The following is a 24,772-nucleotide window of genomic DNA, read 5'->3' on the forward strand; positions in this document are numbered from 1 at the left end:
TCCAGGGTCACAAAGAGATTTACCCCAAAATGAGCCGAACAAATTTCAGGTGTCAAGTTAATTGGGACGAATTTGGAGAGTTTGTTAAGTGTCTGACATTGAAGTCTGCGTGCTTTCCTCCTCCATCCACTTGCACAGAAAGTTCTCCTAGGTGTTGGCCTGCAGCCATTCCTCTCAGAAAGGAAGTCCTCTGCCATTTACTCAGGGCTTTAAATTTGTTGCCCAGCAAAGCGGTCCTAGTGTACATGAACAACCTTCCCTGCAGGGGCCTCTATGGTTTCTGGGGTTTTCCTCTTATTCACTGACAGCCTGGGACCTTGCCTTTCCCTGTGCCAGCCATTAGCCAACCAGCTGGCAATTCTAAAGAAGCAGAAAAGCATCCAGAGGCCCTCTAAGAAGGGCACAAGCCCGTGGAGAAAGAAGGTGACATGTGTCTGCTAGGGACAAGGGCAGGAGGCAGAGTGTTATGAGCTGAATTGTGTCGTCTCCCAAAATTCATATGTTGAAGTTCTAACCCCCAGTACATCGGAATGTGACTGTATTTAGAATTAGGGCCTTTAAAGAGGTGATTAAGGTAAAAGGTGGTCACTAGGGTGGGCCCTGATCCAATATAACTGGTGTCCTTATAAGAAGAGGGGATGAGGACACAGACACACAGAGGGGTGACCATGTGAGGACCCAGGGAGAAGACGGCCATCGACAAGTCAGGGAGAGAGGCCTCAGGAGCAACCAACCCTGCTGACACCTTGATCTCAGATGTCCAGCCTCCAGAACTGTGAGAAGATCGATTTCTGTTGCTGAAGCCACGCAGTCTGTGGGACTTTGTTACAGCAGCCTAACAGATTAATACAGCAGGGGTGAGGAACGCCGGAAAATAGACTTTCCTACAGACCACAGGCTCTTTGCACAGATCCCTTCTGCCCACACTGTAATGTCAACTTCCCTCAACAACCCCATCAGGTGACAGTCTCCCCATTTGGACCCTAATTGACAAAAGCAGGGAACAGAATGCTCAGTCTGGAGCCAGAAGTCCCAGCACATCCATTCAAGGGCTGTGTGATCTTGGGCAAGTCATTTAACCCTACTGAGCCCCAGTTTCCTTATATAAAAATAGGATTCAGGGGCTTCCCTGGTGGCGCAGTGGTTGAAAGTCCGCCTGCCGATGCAGGGGACGCGGGTTCGTGCCCTGGTCCGGGAAGATCCCACATGCCGCGGAGCGGCTGGGCCCGTGAGCCATGGCCACTGAGCCTGCACGTCCGGAGCCTGTGCTCCGCAACAGGAGAGGCCACAACAGTGAGAGGCCCCGCGTCCCGCAAAAAAAAAAAAAATAGGATTCATAATTTCTGTTTTTAGTCTTTCATAGAATTGCCAAGATCAAGTGTAGAAACTGATAGAAACTATAAACAGATTATAAATGTGAGGATTGCTATTAATGACAGTAACACTATAGTGCTCATAATTTTAAAAATGTATCTACTGAGCTTCTGTTTCAGTTAGAAAATGCAAACATAATCTCCAGAATTTGCAATCCAGGAGGGAATATGAGAGTTACACACATAAAGCTGTGTAAAAGTTGGCCCAGAATGAAATACAGTCCACAGAACAGAAATCCATGTTCAGAGAAAGGAAATCATCATGGTCTGGTGTGAATCACTGCTGTTTATTCCTTCATCAAACATTTCTTGGGAGCTTTTGTGTGCCAGCCTGTTCTACCAGGGGGTTAGAACTGTGAACAAGACAGCATGCCCTCAGAAAGCGTAGGTTCTAGTGCGGGGACAGACACAATAAACAGATGTTTCTGAGTATGACAGGTGGAGACAGTGCAGTGAAAGGAAGGAGGGACGGGGGTGAGGGTGGAAAGGCTGCGTCGGTAGGACGGCCGCTTTATGGGGGTGTTTGGGAGGACCTTGCTCACAGCTCACACCTGGAGGGACTGAGGGCCAGAACCATGCCGCTACACGGGAAAAGAGCATAGTAGATGCTACCAGGTGCCTTTACAAGTAGAGCTTCAGAGTTTGCAGAATGAATAGGACTCAGGTTTCTGGGGGAAGGCTTTGGAGGTGCAAGAATCCAGCCAACAGGCTTAGTGCGATTGGCCCGGATGGGACTGCGATTCCCAGATACAGCCACCAGGTGGCAGAGTGACTTCAGACAAAACGTCTACCGAAGAGTCTGGGGGAGAAACTTCTTTCTTCCCCCGAATGAGGAGTGCTGGCTTAGGTTCGGGATCCCCGGAAGACCAGGCGAACAGCAGACACAGCTGACAGATATTCTTGAGGGAGCCTGGCCCCATGGGGCTCCGCTCAGGACTGGGGGCTGACGAGTGGCTCCCCTCGCTCTGTGGCTGCTTCACCTTGGGGCCTTCTTTTCCCTCTGCCCTAGCGAGCCGGGGATCTCACCCGACAGCTTACCCAGCGCTAGTCTGCAGAGCCTGGGGCTGCTCCTGAGATGAACGCAGGGTGCTGCGGGAAGCAGAAGCCCTGGTCTGGCGCGGAGCGGAACGCCGCTGCCTGAGGCTGCTCACCGTGCCAGTGTGAGGCTTGGATCCGCAGAAAAAACACGTTTTTCCCCGCCGTGCCCTCCACCCAGCCCTCGTGGTCATACCTCCATTCAAAACTTTTATGAATGATCTACACATGCCAGGCAGGGTGCTGGGGACCCAGGGGTCTGTGAGACAGACCATTTACAGAGCGGGCTGCAAACTATACTGCGAGGGCTGAATCCAGGCTGCTGCCTGCTTTTGTAAAGTTTTACTGGCGCACAGCCTCGCCCATAGTGTACGTAGTGTCCGTGGCTGCTTTGTGCTATAAAGCAGGGTTGAGTGGCTGCTACAGAGACCGTGTGGTCCACGACCCTGAGGCATGTGCTAGCTGGCCCTTTATAGAAAACATGTGCTGACCACCCATCTGGAGGGAGAGACAGGGAAGTGAACAGAGGATCGCATCACTATCAAGGGAGCTGTGATGGAGGCGGGGCCACGATGGAGGCTGGGGCAGGTGAGAGAGGAAGTTGAATGGATGAATGGACTGAGGAATGGATAAAGAAGTTGTGGTACATATATTCAATGGAATATTACTCAGCCATTAAAAAGAATGAAATAATGCCATTTGCAGCAACATGGATGGACCTGGAGATCATCATACTAAGTGAAATAAGTCAGACAAAGAAAGACAGGTATCATGATATCACTTACATGTGGAATCTAAAAAAAAATGATACAAATGAACTTATTTACAAAACATAAACAGACTCACAGACTTAGAGAAAGAACTTATGATTACCAGGGGGAAGTGGGGGGGGAGGGATAGTTTGGGATTGACATGTACACACTGCTATATTTAAAACAGATGAACAACAAGGACCTACTGTATAGCATAGGGAACTCTGCTCAATATTCTGTAATAACCTAAATGGGAAAAGAATTTGAAAAAAATAGATACATGTATATGTATACCTGAATCCCTCTGCTGTCCCACCTGAAGAAACTAATACAACATTGTTAATCAACTATGCTCCAATATAAAGTAAAAATTTTAAAAACATAGGGAAAAAAAAAAAAAAAGAGAGTGTTGTGATGGAGGCGGGGCCGTTATGGAGGTGGGGCAAGTGAGAGATGAATTTGAGTGGGAAGCTGGGTCGGGGAGCGTCCAGGTGGGCCTACCTTTTAGGATAGCAGCCACAGGGAGCCACTGAAGGGTCTTGAGCAGGAGTGACAAGATCCCATCCCAGGAACTACGGTGTGGAAAGTGGAGGAGGGGACAAGAGCAGAGGCAAGGGGCCCAGGAAGAGACTGTGGTGGCTGCTTAGGAGGGAGAAGAGAGAAGAGAGAGGGAGCTGTGGGGCTGGAGAAAGAGTCGATGCTGGCGGGATTTCGAGTGCGAGGGAGGGAGAGGCAGGGCCAGGGCTGAGTCTGTGTCCAGCCTGCATCCCCGAACTCTGGGACTGCACAGAGGTTCACCAAGCCTTGCCCGATGCTGCGGTGGATGAGCCACTTGGATCACCGAGAGAAGCCCCTCCTTCGAAGGTGGGGAAGCGAGGTTGGAGGTTTCGTGGCAACGTTCGGAATGCCGGGCAGGAGCCTACTGATGTTAGTTTCTGCTCTGCGCCCCTTTCTGGTTGAGTGCGTGGTGCGTGGTATCTTCCAGGAGTCTCCTAACGAGTGACATCAGCATGGACCTCTTAGGATGCCCCGTGGGTGGGACCAGGGCTGTGTGAACTCAGGGAGCCTTGAAAACCCAGCACAACCCGTCCCGAGTCCTCTTGCCAAAAAGGAGAGAAAGGCAGAGGCTGAAGCACGTCTCACACTTTCCCCCCAAGGTGCCCAGGGTGGTGCAGGGGAGCTAACAGACCAGCCCTGGGGGCTGGAGACAAAGGCTTCACAAGTATGCGGGGTTGCTGAAGCCTCAGGTTTGGTTTTTTTTTAATTCAGGCGCTTTTTGCATTCTGTTGCATCATATATCTTTTGTGTCTTGAAGCAGAAGAAATTTTTAAATAACTTACTGACAGTGATGCTCTAAGAAGAGGCTTCAGGAGCATGTTCAGGTTTGTTCTGTAGCTGCTGGTATTTCCGTCTCAGCCAGGTGAGGGTCTGGGGCAGGACAATGAGGATGTGACTGCAGCCTGGAGAGAGAGGCAGCTTTTTGTGCTGATGTCACAGCAAAGGTATAAGGAGGGGCAGCAAGGTGACCAGCCCCAAAGCTCCCTGACTGCAGGGACACACTTCTTTATCCCTGAGTCCCTTGAAACCCCTGACACATAGCCTTTACACGTTGTGACTATGCCTCAGATCAATAAACAGGATTAAAATAGAATGCCCTGGGCCATGAAGCAGCTGAAGCACCGCCAGCTGCTCCCTTCTCTCTGTAATTTCTCTAAACCGCAATTTTCCTACCTGCAAGGTGGAAGTAATGACTCCTTCCTGCCTAGCTGTCAGTCCTGCTGCAATGCAGTAATGCAAAGGCAAGCACTTTAAAAAGTATAAGGCATTTTAGATATCCAAAGAGCACCATGATCCCATAGAGAAACACTATAGTAAAACCTGCCATGAGGCCATAAGTGGGGCAAGGAGCGGGGAGCTGAGAAATCCAAGCCCCTAAAATGCAAAGCTGGGGTGTGGCAAAATCGATGAATGGATTGGTGAGCCTTGGGTCTGTGGCAATGTATGGCCTGTCCCAGCACAAGCTCTTGTTTGGCGCCACCTGGTGGCAGCTGTCTGCCCTGCCTTAAATATCAAAGATTCTAGGTCCTGGGACTTTTGCGGGGACTTCCAAGACAGATACAGACTCCAGGACTCCCTTAACTGAAGCCACTTTGTTGGCCTTTATGGAGAAAGTTGGGGTGCAGGGACCTATCCTCTACCTCCCCGCTTCTGAATCAGGATCACCTGCAGCTTCAGCCCTATCCTCCCAGCCTGCCTATCCATGAGGATGTTTGATGACAACTGTGCTATATCTAAATTCCTGTTACCCTGAGCTTTGGCACCTTGGTTTTTTTCTGTATTAACCTCTTCAGAAGAAACGACTTTCCATTTGATACCTGTGTCTTCCACATGATCTATTTCCCAAAGGATGTAATATGTGTGCCTTTGTGTTTGTGTGTGTGCATGCACACATTTGCATGGGGTGGAGGGATGGCTTGGGGGAAGGATGTTTGCTCAGTTATCCTGTCTTCTATCACGTTCAGATGGCTCTCAGTCAATCAGCTACTTCCACTGAGACTCCCCCCCACCAAATCCCACTGCCATCAGCCAAAATGGACCAGCCTCCCTCCAGGACTGCTTTGAAATTCCCCTCCACTGCCACCTTCCCTTACTGTCTTCTTATTTCAGAGCACACGCAGAAGGTCCTGAAACTGGGGGCTTCCCTGGTGGTGCAGTGGTTAAGAATCCGCCTGCCAATGCAGGGGACACGGGCTTGATCCTTGGTCCAGGAAGATCCCACATGCTGCGGAGCAACTAAGCCCACGCACCACAACGACTGAGCCCGCGTGCCACAACTACTGAAGCCCGCGCGCCTACAGCCCGTGCTCTGCAACAAGAGAAGCCACTGCAATGAGAGGCCTGCGCACCACAACGAAGAGTAGCCCCTGCTCACCGCAACTAGAGAAAGCCTGCGTACAGCAGTGAAGACCCAACGCAGCCAAAACTAATTAATTAATTAAAAACTTAAAACAAAAATGAAGGTCCTGAAACTGGTGGGCTTTGAGCACCATCCAATCTCCCCTTCCTTCTGGGAGGGCAGTGGAAGGATATCCTTTAAAAGCAGTCGGTGCTCAACAAGCGGTAAAGGTCACGCTTCATCGCTGAAGGTCAAAAGGCACAGGAAGCAATCCTGCACATGGGGCTCCTTACCGAGCTCCTTCGCGTTTGTCGGCTTTCCTCACGAGACAATGACCTTGTGAGACAGAACCATGCATGGCTTTAAAACGCACGCCTTCACTCACTCGCTCCTCTTGTTATTGAATCAGAGGGAGTGCAAAGTGTCTTGCTCTGTGCTGGCCAACACTACAGACAGTGCCCCGCTACTGTCTTGAGGCAGCTCTGTGTCTGCTGGGGAGTCAGCGTCCTCGGCAGCATCACAGGTCAACGGATGCGGCAGCAGGAGCGCCCGCCACATCAGAGGTGTTACTGGGGCCACGTGTCCCAGAGGACTGAGGACTAGCTTTCCTGTGATGTGTTTGCCTCGGTAAACAAGAGGGGCTGAAGGGGACAGCCGAGATGATGGAACAGTGTCTCCTCATCCTGCAGTGGCCCAGAGGCTCCCACCTCATCCTTTTAGGGGGCAAAGCATTGCAGATTGCTTTGTCCTGGGTCAAGTCCCAAACTGTCCTCGCTCTAAAGCCTTCCCCTTTTCTCTCCTTGTGTTTGATGGGAGCCAACAAACCACTTCCCAAAGCAGAATGTTTGCAAAATCTCCACCTTCCAGTGTTCCTGCCCAAAGGGACAGTTAATGAGCAGAGCCATCACACATTTGGATGACAGCCGTGTGGAGCCACTGGGGGGTGAGACACACTGCAGAAAAAGGCTGGAGATTGCTGGGGAAAGGGGCTTTCTCCTGTCTTGCAGCAGTCAAGCTTAATGTGAATCCTGCAAAGGGAGTTGCTTCACATCTTAGGAGAAAATGTATTGGGAGCTACTGGCCGTGACGAAGCTCATCCTCCTTTTAGTCTAAAGGCTAGGGGCCGTCTGATTTAAACCAGAGATCCCATTTCTAGCTTAGTGATGCCCTAAAGTTGGAACTTTTGAGAAATCCCTTTTTTGGGGAGAGTGAAATCTTGAGAATGTTGATAAGGGCCAAGACCCACAGTGGCTGGAGCGACTCCAGGGAATGTCTTCCTGCTTTTATCCATGGAGCATTGGCTTGCAAAAGCAAAGCTGCCTTGCCACTTTGCAAGAACTGAGCCCAGGAAGCTAGCGACCGAGGCCCACGTGGATCCGTGCCTTCCATCTGCAAAATCTGTGCTTTTCTTTTTCTTCTACATCTGTTATTTTTCAGGCAGAAAACACATTCCTTGGGTGTCGTCTCAAGTTGAAAGTCTTCGAGGGCTTGTTCTGTCTGAATGAATGGAAAAACCAAGTAAAGCCTATCCACTTTGATAATCCTTGCACTCTGTGGCAAAAGTAGCCTCAATTCGTTGTTAAAGGGCTCATTTTTCCTGCCTAATCATGAAATTCAGGCAATTACCAGGACAAGGACCAAGTTACACTACTGAGGAGAATTAGGCGTCTTCTCGATAGTGACACTGTAGGGTAAATTCTGTGAGAAGAGTGGGGCTGAGAGTCTGCCTTGATGAACCCAAGAATTAATCATGCTGCTTATTAGACTTGTAAGATGTGTGCTGTGAAATCTCACTTAAAATTCCATACGACCCAATAAAGTAGGACCTACTATTTATCTCTACTTGACATATGAAGGAAGTGAGACATGCAGGGGTTTGGATAATTTGTCCCAGGGCACACAGGACAAGCAGTGGACTTCCCATCCCATTCACACCACGAGGTTGCTGAGGACCCCCAGGAAAATTCAAGCCCTGTGTAGCCAGCCAGGTTTGTTCTAAACTGCACGTGGCCTCCAACCCTAGGGGCCAAGGCCTCCGGTCCTTGCTTCGTGACCTTGGTCGCATGGCCACCCTCTGGCCTGCATGGGGTCTCCTGAAGGCTTCCTGAGAAAGTGAGATAGGAGGGAGTTCCTTGGTGGTCTAGTAGTTGGGATTCTGAGCTTTCACTGCCGTGGCCCGGGTTCAATCCCCGGTCAGGGAATCCCACTGAGATCCCACAAGCCACGCGTCTTGGCCAAAAGAAAAGAAAATTTTAAAAAAGGTGAGATGGGAGATGGACCTAGAGATTGTCCCCCTGTCTCCCTGGCCTTTCTCTGATCAGCTGGAGCTGCCTAACTCTGTGCCCCTCCCGCTTACCCTCAGGAAGGAGATCTGGGTTCAGGAACCTTCCCAGACTGGCTTGGCCCTTGGCCGTGAACTCCCCTACTTCCCTCACTATGCCAGGGCCAGAGGGTTGGGGCCAGCAGGGAGGCGGGCGTGAAATGAACACTGGGCCTCACAGGGCACCTCTGTGGCACAGAGCAGTCCCAACTGACCCTCCCTCCCAGGGGTCTGGCTCCTGGTCCCGTGGGTGCCGACCCCCAGCCCCTCCAAGGCCTGGGCTCTCTGCTCTCCCAGCTAGGGGAGAGTGAGACCCGCAGCCCCTTGCTCGGAGCGCAATGCGTGTGTGCCGGAGAGACCCTGAGCCTGCAGCCCTGGCCGGTGGTCAGCACCCTGCTCACTACAGAAAGTCTTGGCAAGGGGGTGGGTGTCTGAAACACTGCACAGGAGGCAGGCCCAGTGTGACACCGGCTCCCTGGGCCAGGCCTTCTGCAGCCCTTGGGGAGAGAAAGATTTTCAGAGGGAAGAGCATGTTGATAAGAGGTAGATTCATAATCACGGAAGGTTCCAGGCTGGAGGTACCCTTAAGATTATTTAGTCCAATCTTCCTATTTCATAGATGAGGAAACCAAGACCAACAGAGAGAAAAAAATTCATTGAATCTGGGGGGAGGAAGCTGATGTTGGATGGTCACGTTCTCCAAACCCAATGTTCTGAAGCCACACCTCCGACCCTTGCACGCGTGTGCCTCTGCAGGGACTGTCCAGAAGGCCACGTGTTTGGTCTTTCCATCTAGACTGGACCCGAGAGAAGCCATCAATCCCCACCCTCCCAAACCTCCCATCCATTCAGTCTTTCTGGAGAAGTCCCGAGGGTCCTACCAAGTCCCGTCTTACCCCCAGACCAGAAGATTCTTACGAGATACGCTCAAGTTCAAGACCGTCCTACAGACTTTGGACTATCTGGGTGGGGTCTCCAAACTTCGCTCAGACTAACCTCAACACGTACCTGCAGTTTCACGAAGAACGTAAGGACAGCTGCTCAGGGCCAGCCTCTGGCCCCTCCGACCCCCAGGGTTCAGGTCCCCGGGCGGCCCTGCTCGTTCTCAGCTCTGCAGACCAACCCTGCTGGCTCTGCCTGACTGGCCACTCTCTTCCCTCCTTCCCCAGCTTTTGGCTGCTATTCATTTTTTTTAGTGTCACCTGAGATGTCACTCCCTTCTTCTGGAGTCATCCCCCAGAACTAGTCGGGTGCATGTCCTCCAAGCTGCCATAACTATAGGCACCTCAAAGGTGGCTCCCAGAGCCTCGGTTACTGCCTGTGAACTTGCTTGTGTCGCCCCCAGACCGTCCCCTTCAGAGCCATTTATCCTTTTCCTCCAGCAGCTCCTGGTGGACACCAGCAGACACGCAGGCGAAGGAACGTTCAAGTGAGTGCATGCATGCATGAAGTAGCGTAGGCTAAGGCACAGGGTGGGGGACTTGGAATAAGAGGCGCTTCTCTGGGGTCCAGCCAGGCAGGGGAAGAGGCGGGTCCCCCTCACTGGCTGGAATTTCACGCTGCGGCCTTTCCCTGGTGGCCAAACCAAGGAGAAGAGCCTCGTCCCCTAGTGATTAATCACAAGCAACAGCTCCCCAAACGCTGGCAAAGAACCAAAACTAACACCCGGAGAACTAGAAACCTGCCAAGTCCCCTAGCATACCACAGTGGAAATAGATGTTGATCCTTCCTCTATAGCTGGGCAATTTTCAAGGGGAAAAGAGAGCCCAGACATCGGTCTTAGGAGCATGTATTCAGCCCCAGGAGGGCTTTGGGGGACAACAAAGACACAAGGTCCTCCATGAGTGGACCCCAGAATGGGTGAGAGGGCTCAGGTCTGGGGACTCCTGGCCCTCCTGCCTCCGGAGGGTTTGGGGATTCCTGGGATTCCAACCGTCTGAACACGGATGGTCAGTCCCGGAACGGGGACCGTGGGGCTCTGGGCGTGAGCCTTGCTGCGCCCAAATGTGTTGATGTTATGGGCTGGAATAGATCAGAAACTCACGACTGTGCAGCGGGTGCTGTGCATTAAATAAGGTTCAAGTGAACCGCGTGAAATCTCTGAAGACGCTCACAGCGGGTACACAAACCCATCGCCATGCAGCATTGTCCTCTGCCGCCAGGTGGCAGGTGTCCTCGGTTTGCTGCGACTGCCTGGGAGACTGCCGGTTACCAGGGAGGGAGGATGCTGGTTCAGAGGGTAGCTCGGGCCTCAGGCTGCCTGGGCTATGAGTCTAGAAGCTCCCTCAGCTGGGGAAGCCTCTGTGGCTACCCCTGAGCCGCCCCTGCTGCACCAGAATCTTTGTCTCCAGCAGATGCGATATTTACGGTCCTTTCCTGGTTCTCCTGCCTTGACCTTCACTCGAAGCTGGGCTTTCAGTCTGACACGTGTCCCCAAGTGCCCCAGACCCCAGGGGACAGAAGTAGTCTCTTCCTCTGAAGCAGACAGTGTTCCGTTGTCTCTTTTAGGTCACTTGTCCCAAATCCTACAGAAATCTCCCATCTGACCCTCTTTCCTCCATTCCCTGTCCCTTGCCCCTTACGTGGCTGCCTGACCCTGTCTATTCTTGGCATGAGCTGTCCTCTCCCGGGGTCCAGAGTCAGCCCTTCCTTTCTCAACAGATCCTGTTGTCAGCATCAGACGTTTCCCAGAGGGTCCTGAAGAATGCTCTGTGTTCAGGCGGGTTTGGGAAACTCCCCTGGCTGCATCACCACCTTGGGGATATACAACGCGAGTCAGCACAGGAGAGGTCTGGAGAGTCCTGCAGAAAAGGCTATTGCTGGGCTGGGAGGACTCAGCCTTCCCTAGACTTTTGTGACCCTGGAAGGCCTTTCTCCATGTAACACTCGTGAATATCCCACAGTCGGCGGAGGCCGCCCTCCAACACCCATGCACAGAGATGGTGGCTGGCGGGCACAGGTGCTGCTCTTTCTTTCCAGCTCTCCCGGCCCAGTCCCCAGCTCTCCTTCACAAGCCCCTGGCCTTGATGTTGCCCTTGGTTATTTCTTCATAGTTCTGGCCCTGATAACTAATACCATGTAAGTATCTGGGGCTTTCTGGAGGACACAGGGTTCAAGCCTGAGCGTGCAGTTCCGAATGAGAAGTTGAAAGTTGATTTAAGCAGTGCCCAATAATTATGAGACCCACTTGAAATGTGTGTGGATTGAGTGAATGAATGAATGAATGATGGAAGAACAAATGAATTCCCTGAATGAATGATGAGCTGGAATCTGGGACGTCCTTCTGATTTATTTCTGTGTATAAGTGGAGACCATGATGTTCTTCCTTCAGATCCGTGTGTGTGTGTGTGTGTGTGTGTGTCTGTGTGTGTGCAAAAGTCTCTCCTGGTCCAAGGGAGGAACTGCTCCAGGCATCTCTGTGCTGGATGCGCACACCATGGTGACATATTTTAGCAGGTGCCCTGTTCCCTCCAAAGCCCTTGGTCTCTTTGTGCTTTTTCATTTGCCTGCTCACATCCAGGAGAAGGCCTCCCTGGGGCCCTCAGCCACTGAATGTGCCGTTTGCATGTCCTAAGTCTTCTCCGCAATAGGGAGGCTGTGCTCAGGACAGCAGGTGATGGAGTGTCGTGGACAGCAAGTCTCGTATCCTACACGCAGGACACAGGGCCTCTGAATGGCCTGGGGGTGAGCCGCTGGCGGAATCAGGATGCAAACCTCTGGCTCCTCTATGGTAGAGCTTCATCTGGTTCCAAGACCAGCTTCCTGGCAGAACTACAGGGACGCTGTTAAAACCACGGAGGCCCAGGCCCGGGCGAGAGAGGAGCCGAGAAAGGGGCCCCCAGACACCCTTGCCTGGATCCTCACGGCCCACACGGGCAAAGGCGAGAGGTGAAGTGCATCTCAGTCCTGGCAAGATGGCTCGGGAGCATCCAGAACACAAGGGGTGGAAGCCTGGGAGCAGCTGCTGTCCCCTGTCACAGTCATGCGGCCCTTTTGTCCCCTCTTCGTCCTTTCTGATATGGGGCGTGCAGCTCACAGGGAGCTGGTACCGTGGCTCGCTCTTCTTTTCGCTGTCGCCGTAGGAGATACACCGTCTGACCAGCAGAGGCTCGTCCTATGAGCCAGGTCTTGACCTTGTCTCACGTGTGTGCTGGACGGGAGTCTGACTCTACGGTAGAGGTGAAGCCCAGATGTTTCATTTGCAATTGCAGTTTTTCTTTGTATTATTTTGAAAGTTATGGATTTACAGAAAGTTGCAGAACGGTGTCCTGCACCCAGTCCTGTGTCCCCTGCACCCAGTTTCCCCAGTGAGAAGACCACGTACAACTGCAGGACAACATCAAAGCCAAGACATTGGTACAACCCACCAAACTTCAGGTTTCACCAGTTTGACACGCGCTTGTGTGTGCATGTGTGTAGTTCTGTGCAATTTTATCTCATGTGTAGATTTGCGTGATCACCACCACGATCAAGATACAGAACCATCCCGTGACCACGCAGCCCCTACATGCTGCCCCTTGACAGCCTCACCACCCCCATTCCCACCCCTGGCACCCCCAGCACCCCCAATCTACTCTCCACCTCTACAATTGGGATAGCTCAAGGATGGCGTATAAATGGAATCAGACCGTCGGTAACCCTCGGGGATTGGCTTCTCTATTCAGCATCATTCCTTGGAGATCCTACCAAGTCGTTGCCTGTGTGGATGATAATTCATTGTTTTAGGCACTGACTAGTGTCCCATGGTGTGGACCTGCCATGGTTTGCTTAATCATCCACCCATTAAGGGACATCTAAGTTGTTTCCAGTTTGGGGCTATTATACGTAAAGCTTCTATGAATAGTCACGTACAGGTTTTCATGCGAACGTGTTTTCATTTCTCTGGGATTAATGTCCAAGTGTGCGATTGCTCAGTCGTTGGTAGTTGCGCGTTCAGTTCTATAAGAAACAACTGCCAAGTTCCTTCCCAGAGTGGCTGCCTGACGTCGTGTTTTACCTTCATCTGACTCTGCTGTGTGTCCGGGGCTGAGAATCGCTACTCTGGAAGCCAGACTGAGGCTCCCCGCAAGCGGCAGAAGCGGCAGCCAGTGGCTTGAGGTCTTTCCCTCCATCTCCTCAAGCATAATTCCTGGGGTACCTTCCTGAGTCGTGCCCCAAGGACCAAAGCGAGCTGCTTCCTCCGCCTTCCTAGTGACTTACGTGGGGTCCCCTCAGATGTGAGCTCAAGAAGACGTGTCCACACTGGCATCACAGGGGCTTCAGTTAGTGCTGGGAAACGGGTCTAAGTGCAGCTGGCTGGGGAGTTTGGCTGAGCTGGCGGCCGGGACAGCTGTCTCTTTGAGCCCTGCCACTCCTCTCTTGGGGGTTTGGGGTTTTTCTAGAGAATGGCGCCCTGAGTCCCACCCTGAGCTCCAGCAGAGAACCAAAGTCAAGGCAGTTTCTCCCCCGAGGGGGTGTGACTTCTGTGGGCTCCCTTGCGTGCTCTGGGTACATCCACCACGTCTGTCCCGGCCGGGGTGGGGGGGGCAGACAGGGCAGTGATTGCACCGGGAGGTCGGCAGGGCTTCCTCCGACCCACTTCCGGAAGGCAGGTAAAAAGCATCTGGGTCATGGACTCCAAGGTGCTTCTCAAGCACCCCCCCCCCCAAGATAGAGCTCTTGGCCCTGCTTAGGGCTGGGGTCAGGGTTAGGGCTAGGGTCAGCGTCAGGGTCAGGGTTAGGGTAGGACTGCCCTCCTCCCACCCTCCAAGAGCTGTCGGGCAACAGTTGCGTGCGTGGCCCTTGCCTGGGGCTCAGGTGCACTGCCCAAAGGACAGCACCCACAGCTCAGAGGCTGTGTCTGCCCAAGAAAACCAAGATGGCAGCGTCTCACTCTCCTCTCCTCCCAAAGCCCCCAGACTTCCCCACACAAACCCTCCCCACAAACCCCATGGCCGCCCCGGTCCCACGCTCACTCCCTCTCCTGCAGAGAGCCCCCCAATCCTTCTCGGGGCATCACTGCCCCTCCACGCACACCCCCCCCCCAGCCAGGGGCTATCCAAAGGGCAAACCGAAAAAAAAAAAAAGAAACAAAAGCAAACAAAAGAATTCCCCTGACCCCCCAATACACACACACACAAAAGAGCAGGCTTGTGGGAAGAGGAAGCTGCACCGGCACCTACCCCTGGGGGTGGCGGGGGCCAGGCTCCCCCCATTGTTCTCTCCCCAGGCCTGTGATGACAATCCCAGCCCGGACAGGTTGCAGCCCCCCTGCCGTGCAGCCAGCACGCCCCTCCTTCCCACCTCGGCCCCTGAGAAAGACGCCTCGAAGCAGCTGTCCTAGGCCCAGAAGTGGTTCCCACAGAAGGAGGAAGTTAAGGGCTCACACGGGGCCGGGCTTTCCCCTGAGGAAGCAGCGGTGGCTTTTCAGTGACAGACTCCTGCAAGGATGAGGGACAGGGCAGGCCAGGGCCCCAGGGGACCAGGCCAGGCGAGGAGCCGACACTCTCGGAGGAAAGCAGGGCATTGTGAGCCCTTGTTTACGGGGCGCCGCGGCCCTGACCTTGCCGCTTGTCAACAGGCCCTCGGGCCCCTCCCCTCCCACCAGCCTCAAGCATTTTTGTGGAATCAGCCCATTCATAATTTGATTCGGGGGCGGTTGTTTTTGTGCGGCCTCCAGCCCCTCCCCCAACTGGCTCACTTTCAGCATTGTAACCCGGATAGAAAGGCAAGATATCCTTCCCCTTTCCTGGAGCCAGCTTCCTACCCTGGCCTTGCAGGTTCCCGATTCTGTTAACCCTTAGAACAGCCGGAGAACGAGCCTCTCCAACAATGACCCCCCCACCACCACCAAAACACACACACACACACACACACACACACACACGGGATGGTATTTGCTGGGGACAGAAACCCAGGGTTCCCAGGAAGGGCTTGGGAGAAAAGCAGTTTGGGATCACAGATTTAGCTGCTGGGACGTGGGGTAGGGCTGCAGAGCAAGAGGATGGAGCGATGGGGACTGGGGCTGTCCTGAAAGGGGCTGACATCTCACCAGCCACAGGACACATTTTCAGAGGAACAGTGACAAAGCAGGGGGCGTGCAGGAGGGGCTGCAAGCTGACGAAGGCCAGGACGTAGTGCCTGGAGCGGGGCAATTAAGATCCGGCCTGGAGAGGGCCAGGGAGCCATGCTGCGGGTTCCCTGGCTTATCGGGACATCACGGGGCAGAGGGGGAGGTCTACGCAGAGTAAAACATAAAGGGCGAAACTGGGACCCAGATGGAAGCTACTGGAGGCCTAGTTCATGGCAATCAAGGAGGCTCCCCATGTTGGAGGCGGGGTGTGCAGTCCTGGGAAAGCCACGCACCTCTCTCTAGAAGCAGAGCCTGGGCATGGGGGTGCCAGAAGGTGCCCCGGTACCACGGAGACCAGGTGTCATGGGACCGGAAGCCGAGGCTCAGGGCTGCACAGAGATCCCAGGGCTCTGGACTCCGGGAGTTTGAGCCGAGGCTGGCTGCTTCTGCCGGGGTGAAGCCTTCAGCCGAAAGGTGGTCCCGCGGTAGCTTCAAGCTCCTTCTACACCAAGATCAAACCTTGGAGGACGTTTGGCTTCGCCCTCTCTGCTTGGTCTTCCTTCCTAGCACCCTGCATAGTTAGACCCATTTCTTCCCTGATCTGGTCCCGAGCACCTCACACCATCTCTCCTTGAGCCCCGGCTCCAGCTCAGGAAATCAGGGGCGGCCCAGGCTCCCAGCCAGCTTGTTGCCTGCTCTGGAAACACCTCCCTCCTAATTTGCCACCTCCCACCTGCCGCCCCCATACCCTGTGCCTCCGTGAGGCCCCCATCTAACTTTGTAACAGCTCACTTGCCCCCAGGGAACCTGCCCTGATGGGTCCTAAGGGCTCCGAGGGGCTCCTGCCTCTGCGGCAGTGTATTATTTGCCCCCCACAGAGTTATCATACCCCAGAGCTTCTGACTTTTAGGTCTCTACTCTGTAGTTGAGGATCTCACTTCTACTCATGTGTTTGGGGGCCAGGACAGGTGTATAACTTGTTGACCTCGTGGGGTGGGTGGCCTGAAGCCCACCATGGTTACGCATGGCCTTTTGGTTAGGGTCTCAGTCAGGCCTGCGTGTAAGGGTAATGATATTTGTGACAGTAACAGAAGTGGGCTGAATGGAGGTCAGGTCCGCTCTGGGGAGATGCACAGTGCTTTGAGAGAAGTGGCCTAGCTGGGAGTGGGAGGGCTGTACAGGGTTGGGACATTTAGTGATTACTGATGCCCAGAAAGTCCACTAAGCCTGACCTACCAAAGCCACACAAAGGGTAAGGGAAGCAACAGCCTTCCTAAGAAGGCCAAGATCCCTGACGGGGAACCAGCCTCTACCCCCAAACTCCCTTGTACACGTGATGCATGTTTATGCCTGTGTGTATGTGTAGGCTTGCATGCATGTTTGTCTGTGTGTATGTGTATGAACGCACGTGTGTGCGCTTGCATGCATGCGTGTGTGTGCTTGTACGCGTCCTCATGCACTGCAAGTGGCCGAGTGCCCCGGATGAGGTGAGGAAAGGACTTGGGTCCAGCGGGAGTGTGGAAGCTGCAATTCAGGGCACAAGGTTCTTTGCCACCAAGTGGCCCCAGCACAGCAGGCACCCAGTTTTACCCAGGAGCAGGTGGGGACCCCCACTTCTCCCCACTGCCCACCCCTTCATCAAAGGCTTCCTTTTGGCTACTTGTGGGTCTGTCTGTTTACTCTTCTCCAAGAGGCCCCTGCTTTAGAGTGACAGGGGATTTGAGAGAGGGGGTGTCTTCTGCCCGGGATTGACACAAGGGTTCCTGAGAAGCCCTTATACATGGCACACTGATCTGGAGCCAAAAGACACACTCCCGTGGGTTCCTTTGTGTGTTTCTCACAGTGGCACCAAATGTGAAGTGCAAGCCAGCCCCATCCTGCAGCCTGGTTGCAAGCACTGGCCATGGGCAAGGCAGCCAGAGGGACCAGGGATGGGATCCTGGCTCAGCCAGTTAACAACTTGGAACTTAAGGCAAAGTCTCTGACCCCCAATTTCCTGAGATGTAGCATGGGGCTCTCAGCACCTGCTGGGAAACCTTTGCGGTGATGGAGGAGGTAAAGGACATCAAACATGAAGCATAGTCACAGTCGGTGTGGCAGCCCTTCCCTTCCCTCCCCTACCGCCTGGGGTCACAGAGAGCACAGCTGGGGCTTAGACTAGGGAGCATGTGTCTCCACCCACCCTCTGTCTGTCTCTAGAAATCTCTTTGCTCAGCTGTCCGGCCTCAAGGCTGCCTCTTAGCCAACACTACACAGTCTGGGAATAAGACGAAGTTGAGGAACCAACACCTTGTTCCCACTTTCCACTTCCAGTTGCCCCCAGACTAGCAAAATCCCGGATCAGAACTAAAAAGGCCGAGGCAGGGTCACCTGGACCCTTCTCAGAGCCCTTGGAGGCCAAGGTCCCCCAACCTCACAGAGCTTCACCTCCCCGGGGGCTACAAACAGCAACTCAGAGGCCACGAATGGTCCCCCGACCCTGCTTCTCACCCTCTCTGTCCCCTGACATCTGCCACAGATGCATTCATTCCCGTGACACTTACACGTCCATTCCCTACTTCCTGAGCCCTGGCCCACCGTGGAGAGCAAGCCCCGCACCCACCTGGTCCTCCCAGAGTTGACGGCTCACGCCCACTCCTCTCCCCCAGCTACAAGCATCTGAGAAAAACATGAAGAACAAGAAAGGCCAAGTGGGCTTCCCTGGTGGCACAGTGGTTGGGAGTCCGCCTGCCAATGCAGGGGACGCGGGTTCGTGCCCCGGTCCGGGAAGATCCCACATGCCGCGGAGCGGCTGGGCCCGTGAGTCATGGCCACTGAGCCTGCATGTCCAGAGCCTGTGCTCTGCAACGGGAGAGGACACAACCGTGAGAGGCCTGAGTACCGCAAACAAACAAACAAACAAACAAACTAGGGATGGGCCAAGTGCCCACAATCTGCCCCGTGTCGAGCCCAGAGCCTCCCTGTCATGCCCTAAACACGTCTCCAATCCTGGACTCAGAATCAGAAGGCAGCTGAGTCAGGATCTAAACCCCCTCCCAGCCGAGGCAAGGCCCCCCTTAACAGGAGAAGGGAGAGAACTGGACAGCACGCCGGGAGGCAGGTCACCAAGACCCAGAAAAGAAAGTCGTGATGTCCCTCGGCAGACCTATTTCCCATGCTTGAGGCAGGCGTGTGACACAGACTCTCCTGACCAGACTTTGCACAAGTTCCTCTGAGCCCTCTTTTCGACTTGGCCTCAACCTTGGGCTTCTGTCTGTTCTTTCAGAGTCTAGTTTTAGCAAGAGCCCGGCTAAGTCAGTTTAGAGGGAATCCTCCACCCTAGGCGCCCAATCACCCTCAACATCCTATCCAATTCCTCAGCCCCCATGACCCCCCAGGTGATATGCCAGCACCCAGGCCTGCCTTCAGGGAGAATCACCCTCTGAGATCATTTTAGCAAGAACCCTGCTGCCCTTGATGTCTCCTCTTCGTAATTTCCATCCACTGACCCAACCCTCCTAACTGCTCCTCGGCTAGAAATCCCCACTTGTCCTTGTCTTCGGGGTTAAGCCCCATCTCTCTCCCCTATTGCAACAGCCTTGACGCCTATGACGATAGTCCTGAAGTCTTAATATTCTTTCCTTTAACAGATAATATTAAAAGCAAGCAAGCAAACACAGATCTGTTCTGTTAGGGTGGCTCTGTTGAGTTCAAGTGTTTGCTTCTGAGCTTTACCAGCTGCCCGGCCGACCAACTTCTCAGGAGCGATCGTGAGGGTTATTAGCAATACACAGAGTCGGGGCCAGGCGGAAGATTCCAGGCTGCTGGATTTCTCTTTCAGGGACTAGAATTTAGAGACAAGGACAGACGTCTTAGCAGCTCCAGGCATCAGCCCTGGCGCTCACCCCCTGGCAGAGTGGGACCCTCACGCCGTTGGAGGCTAGCAAAGCTGACGCCTCTTTATCGAGGACCTGACTCAGCAATGGAGCCCGCGCTCACAGCCACCCTCATCCTCTGACTGTCTCCGATCTTTGGCAGGGGCGCTGTCCGAGGGCCTTTGCGGTACCTTTGGAGCTCTTGTTGCCTCTCGCCTGGGGATGAGCAGGGCTGGTCTTGCCCCCTCTAAACAGAGACTCCCCTCCACAGCCGCATCCAAGAGGAAGATTTGACTCAGCATTGTGTGCTGTTTGTACTCAGCACTTGGGAACTAAAAGAGACCCTAAATACAGGCAGACCTCGGAGACGCTGCGGGTTTGGTTCCAGACCATGGCAGTAAAGCGAATATCGCAATAAAGCCAGTCACAAAATTTTTTAGTTTCCCAGTGCATATACAAATTATGTTTAGACTGCATTGTGCTCTATTAGGTGTGCAATAGCATTATCTAGAAAAACAATGTCATACCTTAATTTTAAAATACTTTATTGCTAAAAATAAAATGCTAACCATCCTCTGAGTCTTCAGAGAGTCATAATTTTTTTGCAGTCTTAACACCTAAGATCATTGGTCACCGATCACCATCACAGATACAAGAATAATGAAAAAGTTTGAAGTATTGTGAGAATTACTAAAATGTGACAGAGACACCACGTGAGCAAACGCTCTTGGAAAAAATGGTGTTGATAGGCTTGCTCGACGCAAGGTTGCCACAAACCTTCAGTTTGTAAAAAGAAAAAAAAGAAACAAGCAGCATCTGTGAATAAAGTGAGGTCCGCCTGTACGCGGCCCACTCCCTCCTTTGACAGCTGGGAGCTGAAGCTTTGGGTAAAGCCCCCCACCTAAGGCCAACCAGCCAAGACGCGGGCAGAGCCAAGTTAGAATCCAGCACTGGAGTCTTTCCAATGAGCGGGACCCCACACGATCGTCTCTGAAAACTCAGAAATGGATTTCACAGTCATCTTTCACCTTGGCAGTTGGGAGAAAACTACCCTCTCAAGTTTTCTTTGTGGGAGGAGGAAAAAATAAGAACCTGCAATTCCGAGGGGAGTACAATTTTAAAAATAAGCCTCCCGGGCAGTGCATTTAATGCCCGCCCCATGGGGATGCTGGGCCCATAACTCAGGAGCACAATGGCTTTTCTTGTTGTGAATGAGTGTAAAGAACCAGCAGAGGAAACAGGAAGCCCCCAATGCAGTCTGAATGGACCTGTGAACAGGCATAATAAAAGTTGTCCTGGATTTCCGTTACTACCAGGTGTTTCCGCCGGGACTTCTATTCATTCAGGCTGGGGATGGCCAAGGTGCCAAATCTTCCCGGTGACCCCGGCCCCCTGCTCCACTGCCCTGACCTCACGCGTCCATGGGGGCCACCCGGGCCGGGGCTCCTGGGACTGGGTGATGGGCGAGTTTTCACCCCCAGGACCCAGACTCTGTGGCACTGGTTTTAGAGTAAAGGAGAGGGGTGGGAGAGAGGAGGGGGTCCTCAGATTACACCCCCCCATGTTTGAAAAGAGAAGCTCATGAGAGGGAACCCAAGGGCACATGGAGACAGGTGGTCACGAGCTACAGGGAGCAGACACAGCAAGGGACTTGGGCCAGGAGCCAGGAGGTCCCACAGCAGGGAGGACTGGGGTTAGAGGCTGAGAAGGACACCCATCAGCAAGGGCGGTGGAGACACCTCCACACAAGGCGCAGGCACGTGGGAACAGCCGGAGGCAGGCGCCTGCAGGCCACTCACTGGCCCTGTCTCTCCCTTGAGGGCACTCTCTCCGCAGGGCACTCTCTTGCCCTTGAGCCTGTCTCTCCCTCCCAAGCCTGTCCCTTGGCTCCCAAATGAGAAGGTTGGATGGAACACGCTGCCCATCTACTGCTGCCGTCTGTGATGTGAAGTCAGACTGTAAGACAGGAGCACCTCTAACCAAAGGGAAAAGGAGACTGCGGTCCCAGATGCCCGCATGACCAGGCGGGGCACAGACGTGTGACGTCGGCACGGTGTAAGAGTGGACAGTGGGGGCAGGAGTGTTCCAACAGGATGCAGGCTACAGAACACACGCCTGCCCCCTGCCCAGGGAGGACCCCACCCAGGGCAGCCCTCCTGGCGCCAGATGCTGAGGAAGCTGCTGAGATGGCAAGTCTGCCCTTTAACCATCTTAATCGGCCACATTCATCGAGATGCTGCTACAGCAAGGAGGGGCTTTGTCGTTCTGAAATGGGGACGGGGGGATTTATTCTCCTGAGGTAGAAATACATCATAAATGACACCATTGATGGTTTACAACACACACCATAACAAGAATTGATGGACCAGCCACGGCCCTGATCCTGCACAGGGAATCAGTCGCTCCTCCCGGATCACAAGTAGAAAGGTCCACCTCCTCCAGGAAGCCTGCCACGACTGCCCAACCCCGGGGGAAGTTGGCTGGAACCCACACATAGCTGACCCCATGGGCTCCAGAACATACAAGCTGGGCTCATTTCTCTTTGACAACATCACTGTGGCAAGAGACAGACCCTCCAGCTGGACACCCTGAGTCCTACCAGTTCTAGCCTCTTGGTTCCATCTGCAGGACAGGTTGGTGAGCCACGCAGCAGACATGGACTAGTAACCAACTGGGAACAATGCAGCCCTCTGGCTGCCAGTGTTAGGAGAGCAAGTTGTGACTATGGACAGTCCAGGTGTCTGATATCTTTTTTTTTTGTGGCGCGCGGGCCTCTCACTGTTGTGGGCTCTCCCGTTGCGGAGCACAGGCTCCGGATGCGCAGGCCCAGCGGCCATGGCTCACGGGCCCAGCCGCTCCGCGGCATGTGGGATCCTCCCGGACCGGGGCACGAACCCGTGTCCCCTGCATCGGCAGGTGGGCTCTCAACCACTGTGCCACCAGGGAAGCCCATGACTGATATCTTTATTAGTCACCTAAGGCCTTCAGTAATCAGTCATTAGAGTTATGCATCCATCACGGCATCCAAGATAATGTACCACTTTGGTCCCCCCAGGTGATGATGATATGGCAATGGTGATGTTGGTGATACATAAATAAGCAGCTTCAGAGTAAATACAGAGCTCTATGCTTCTTGTACCTTATGTCTTATTTGGGCTCTAGTAACTATATGATGTAAGAAGGGTGTGTATTATTCTGCAGGGAAGAGCACTGAGGCTCACAGAAGCATGTGGGTCATGTGTGCGTCAAAGTTCTCACAACTAGTAGGTGGCAGAGATGATCTTTTCTTTCCCCAGCCAAGAAATGCAGGTCTGCAAAGCGCCGTCTACCATGGCAGCAGCAACCCAGGAGATGCTAAGTGGGCTGAATATCGTTGTCCACACTGGGGAAACCTGCTGGGCTCTGAAACACCCCTGGGACTGGATGACTTTAGCTTTTCTTAAAGCAAACATGGCAACCCTGGTCCTCCTCCACCTCCTTGGGAAGCTGAGTGCGCCCAGGGCCTCGGCCAGACCTCGAAGGAGGGTCATGCTGCCCTCCCTCTCCATCCTTCAGCCTGCACACACGTGCTGGGCACGGGACCACCGGGCACAGAGCAGACAAGAAGTGTGGTAGGAAAAGAGCGCCAAGCTGGAGGCCAAAGTCAGCATCAGATCGCAAGGCAGCCACGTACCAGCCGTGTGGTCCTGGGTCAGCACCTTCCACTCTGGCACTCGTTCCCTCATCCATAAATGAGGGAATTACACTGGATATTCTCTTGCATTCTTCCAGTTTTATCATTGAGTGAGTCTACAGTGGCTCCAGTGCTCTTTGGGCTCCACTTGCACCTTCCAGAAGCCCACTCAGTGGAGGCTGCTAAGATGACATTCTCTTACTCGGAAGAAGAAAAATATGAGCAGGAAGCCGGTGCTGCTCCAGTGGAGAAGCTTTCTCCCATCTGCTCTTGCTGTCCAAATCTCAGCCACCCCCAGGTCAAGCCTCTGGTGTGAAACAGCCTCTGCCTGGCCTCCCCCTCCCCTACCATCCCCACATCCCTGCTGGCCCCAGCTTCCCATCCTACTCCCAGGGCACTGTCTGCCTCACCCTTTCTACTGCCAAGCCACATCACCTGCGGTTTTGCAATTTCTAATCTGAGCTCTGACTCTCACTTTCCAGAAAGCTCCAAAGGCACAAACTGCGATAGCCCCACCTTCCATCCCTCCCAGGCTCCCCTAGGCTTGGAACTTACCTTGGGCTGGCTGTGGATTTCTTTCCAATGCTCATGCTTTTTGGAAAGGTGTGCTGTGAAAGGTGGGGAGAGCTGGCAGGTCGGGGTCACCAGGGGTTCATGCAGATGTTGTAATTTTGCACCTGGGTTTCTGACTTGGCTTGTAGTTGCTGCCAGGGCTGAGGTTGCTGAACCAGCCACAACACAACCAACCCCGGGGCTGAAAATTCAGTTATGGAATCCAACTGGAAGGAGGATGGGAATATGGTAACCAGGAAAATCACTGCTTTCCTGCCATGGGGGCAGGGGGCAGGAGTAGACAGACAGAAGACGCACAGCATCTCAGTCAGTTTGGGCTGCTCTAACAGATTACCATGGACTTGGTGGCTTAAAAAACAAATTTGTTTTTCACTGTTCTAGAGGCTGGGAAGTCCAAGGTCAAGGCGCCAGCAGATCTCACATCTGGTGGGAACCTGCTTCCTGGTTTTCAGATGGCCGTCCTCTTGTTGTGTCCTCACATGACAGAGAACAGAGAGAGAGGAAGCAAGCTCTCTCCTGTCTCTTCTTATAAGGGCACTAATCCCATCATGAAGGCTCCACCCTCATGACCTAATTACCTCCCAAAGCCCCCACCTCCTGATACCATTCCACTGGGGCTAGGATTTCAATATATGAATTAGGGGTGGATATGAAGAAGCAAATAACTCACTACAATGGTAGAGCTGAGAAAGAGTTCTGGCCTGGCTCCTGCCAGAGCAGACAACAGAGTCAGTAGAAAAAGACCCACAGCATCTCTCTCTTTTTCTCTCTCTCCCTCCCTCCACCCTGTTCATATTCTCCATAACAGCTATCAAGTTATCAGCACCTGAAAAGATCTTGTGTATTATTCTTTCACTCTTTCACTTTCTGCTTCTTCTCCTCCAGAGCTTGCCCTTGTTTATTATGTCTGCCACTGTGTTCCTAGAGCCTAGACGGGTACCAGTTGGCACTCAAATGATTTGAGTGGTTTCTTCATTAAGAATAAACCCTTGTTATTGTGGACAAAGAATGTCGCCTGCCATATCAATAAATAAAGGATGTTGTGGCTGTCAAGCCATCAGCCGCTGTGCGCCCCGAGGGGATTCAGGATGGAGAGAAAACAGGATACTGGCCCTAAATAGTTAGGGTGCATATCAGAGGAATGATTTCAGTGAGCCCAGACTCTTGTATTTTCCCGTACCTAGAAAAGCACTAAATTCATTAACTTGAGATGTCTGGTTTTTCTTTAATTAGCAGTCATCTTTT

The sequence above is a fragment of the Mesoplodon densirostris genome, chromosome 6, assembly GCF_025265405.1.
Source record: "Mesoplodon densirostris isolate mMesDen1 chromosome 6, mMesDen1 primary haplotype, whole genome shotgun sequence".
Lineage (NCBI taxonomy): Eukaryota > Metazoa > Chordata > Mammalia > Artiodactyla > Ziphiidae > Mesoplodon > Mesoplodon densirostris.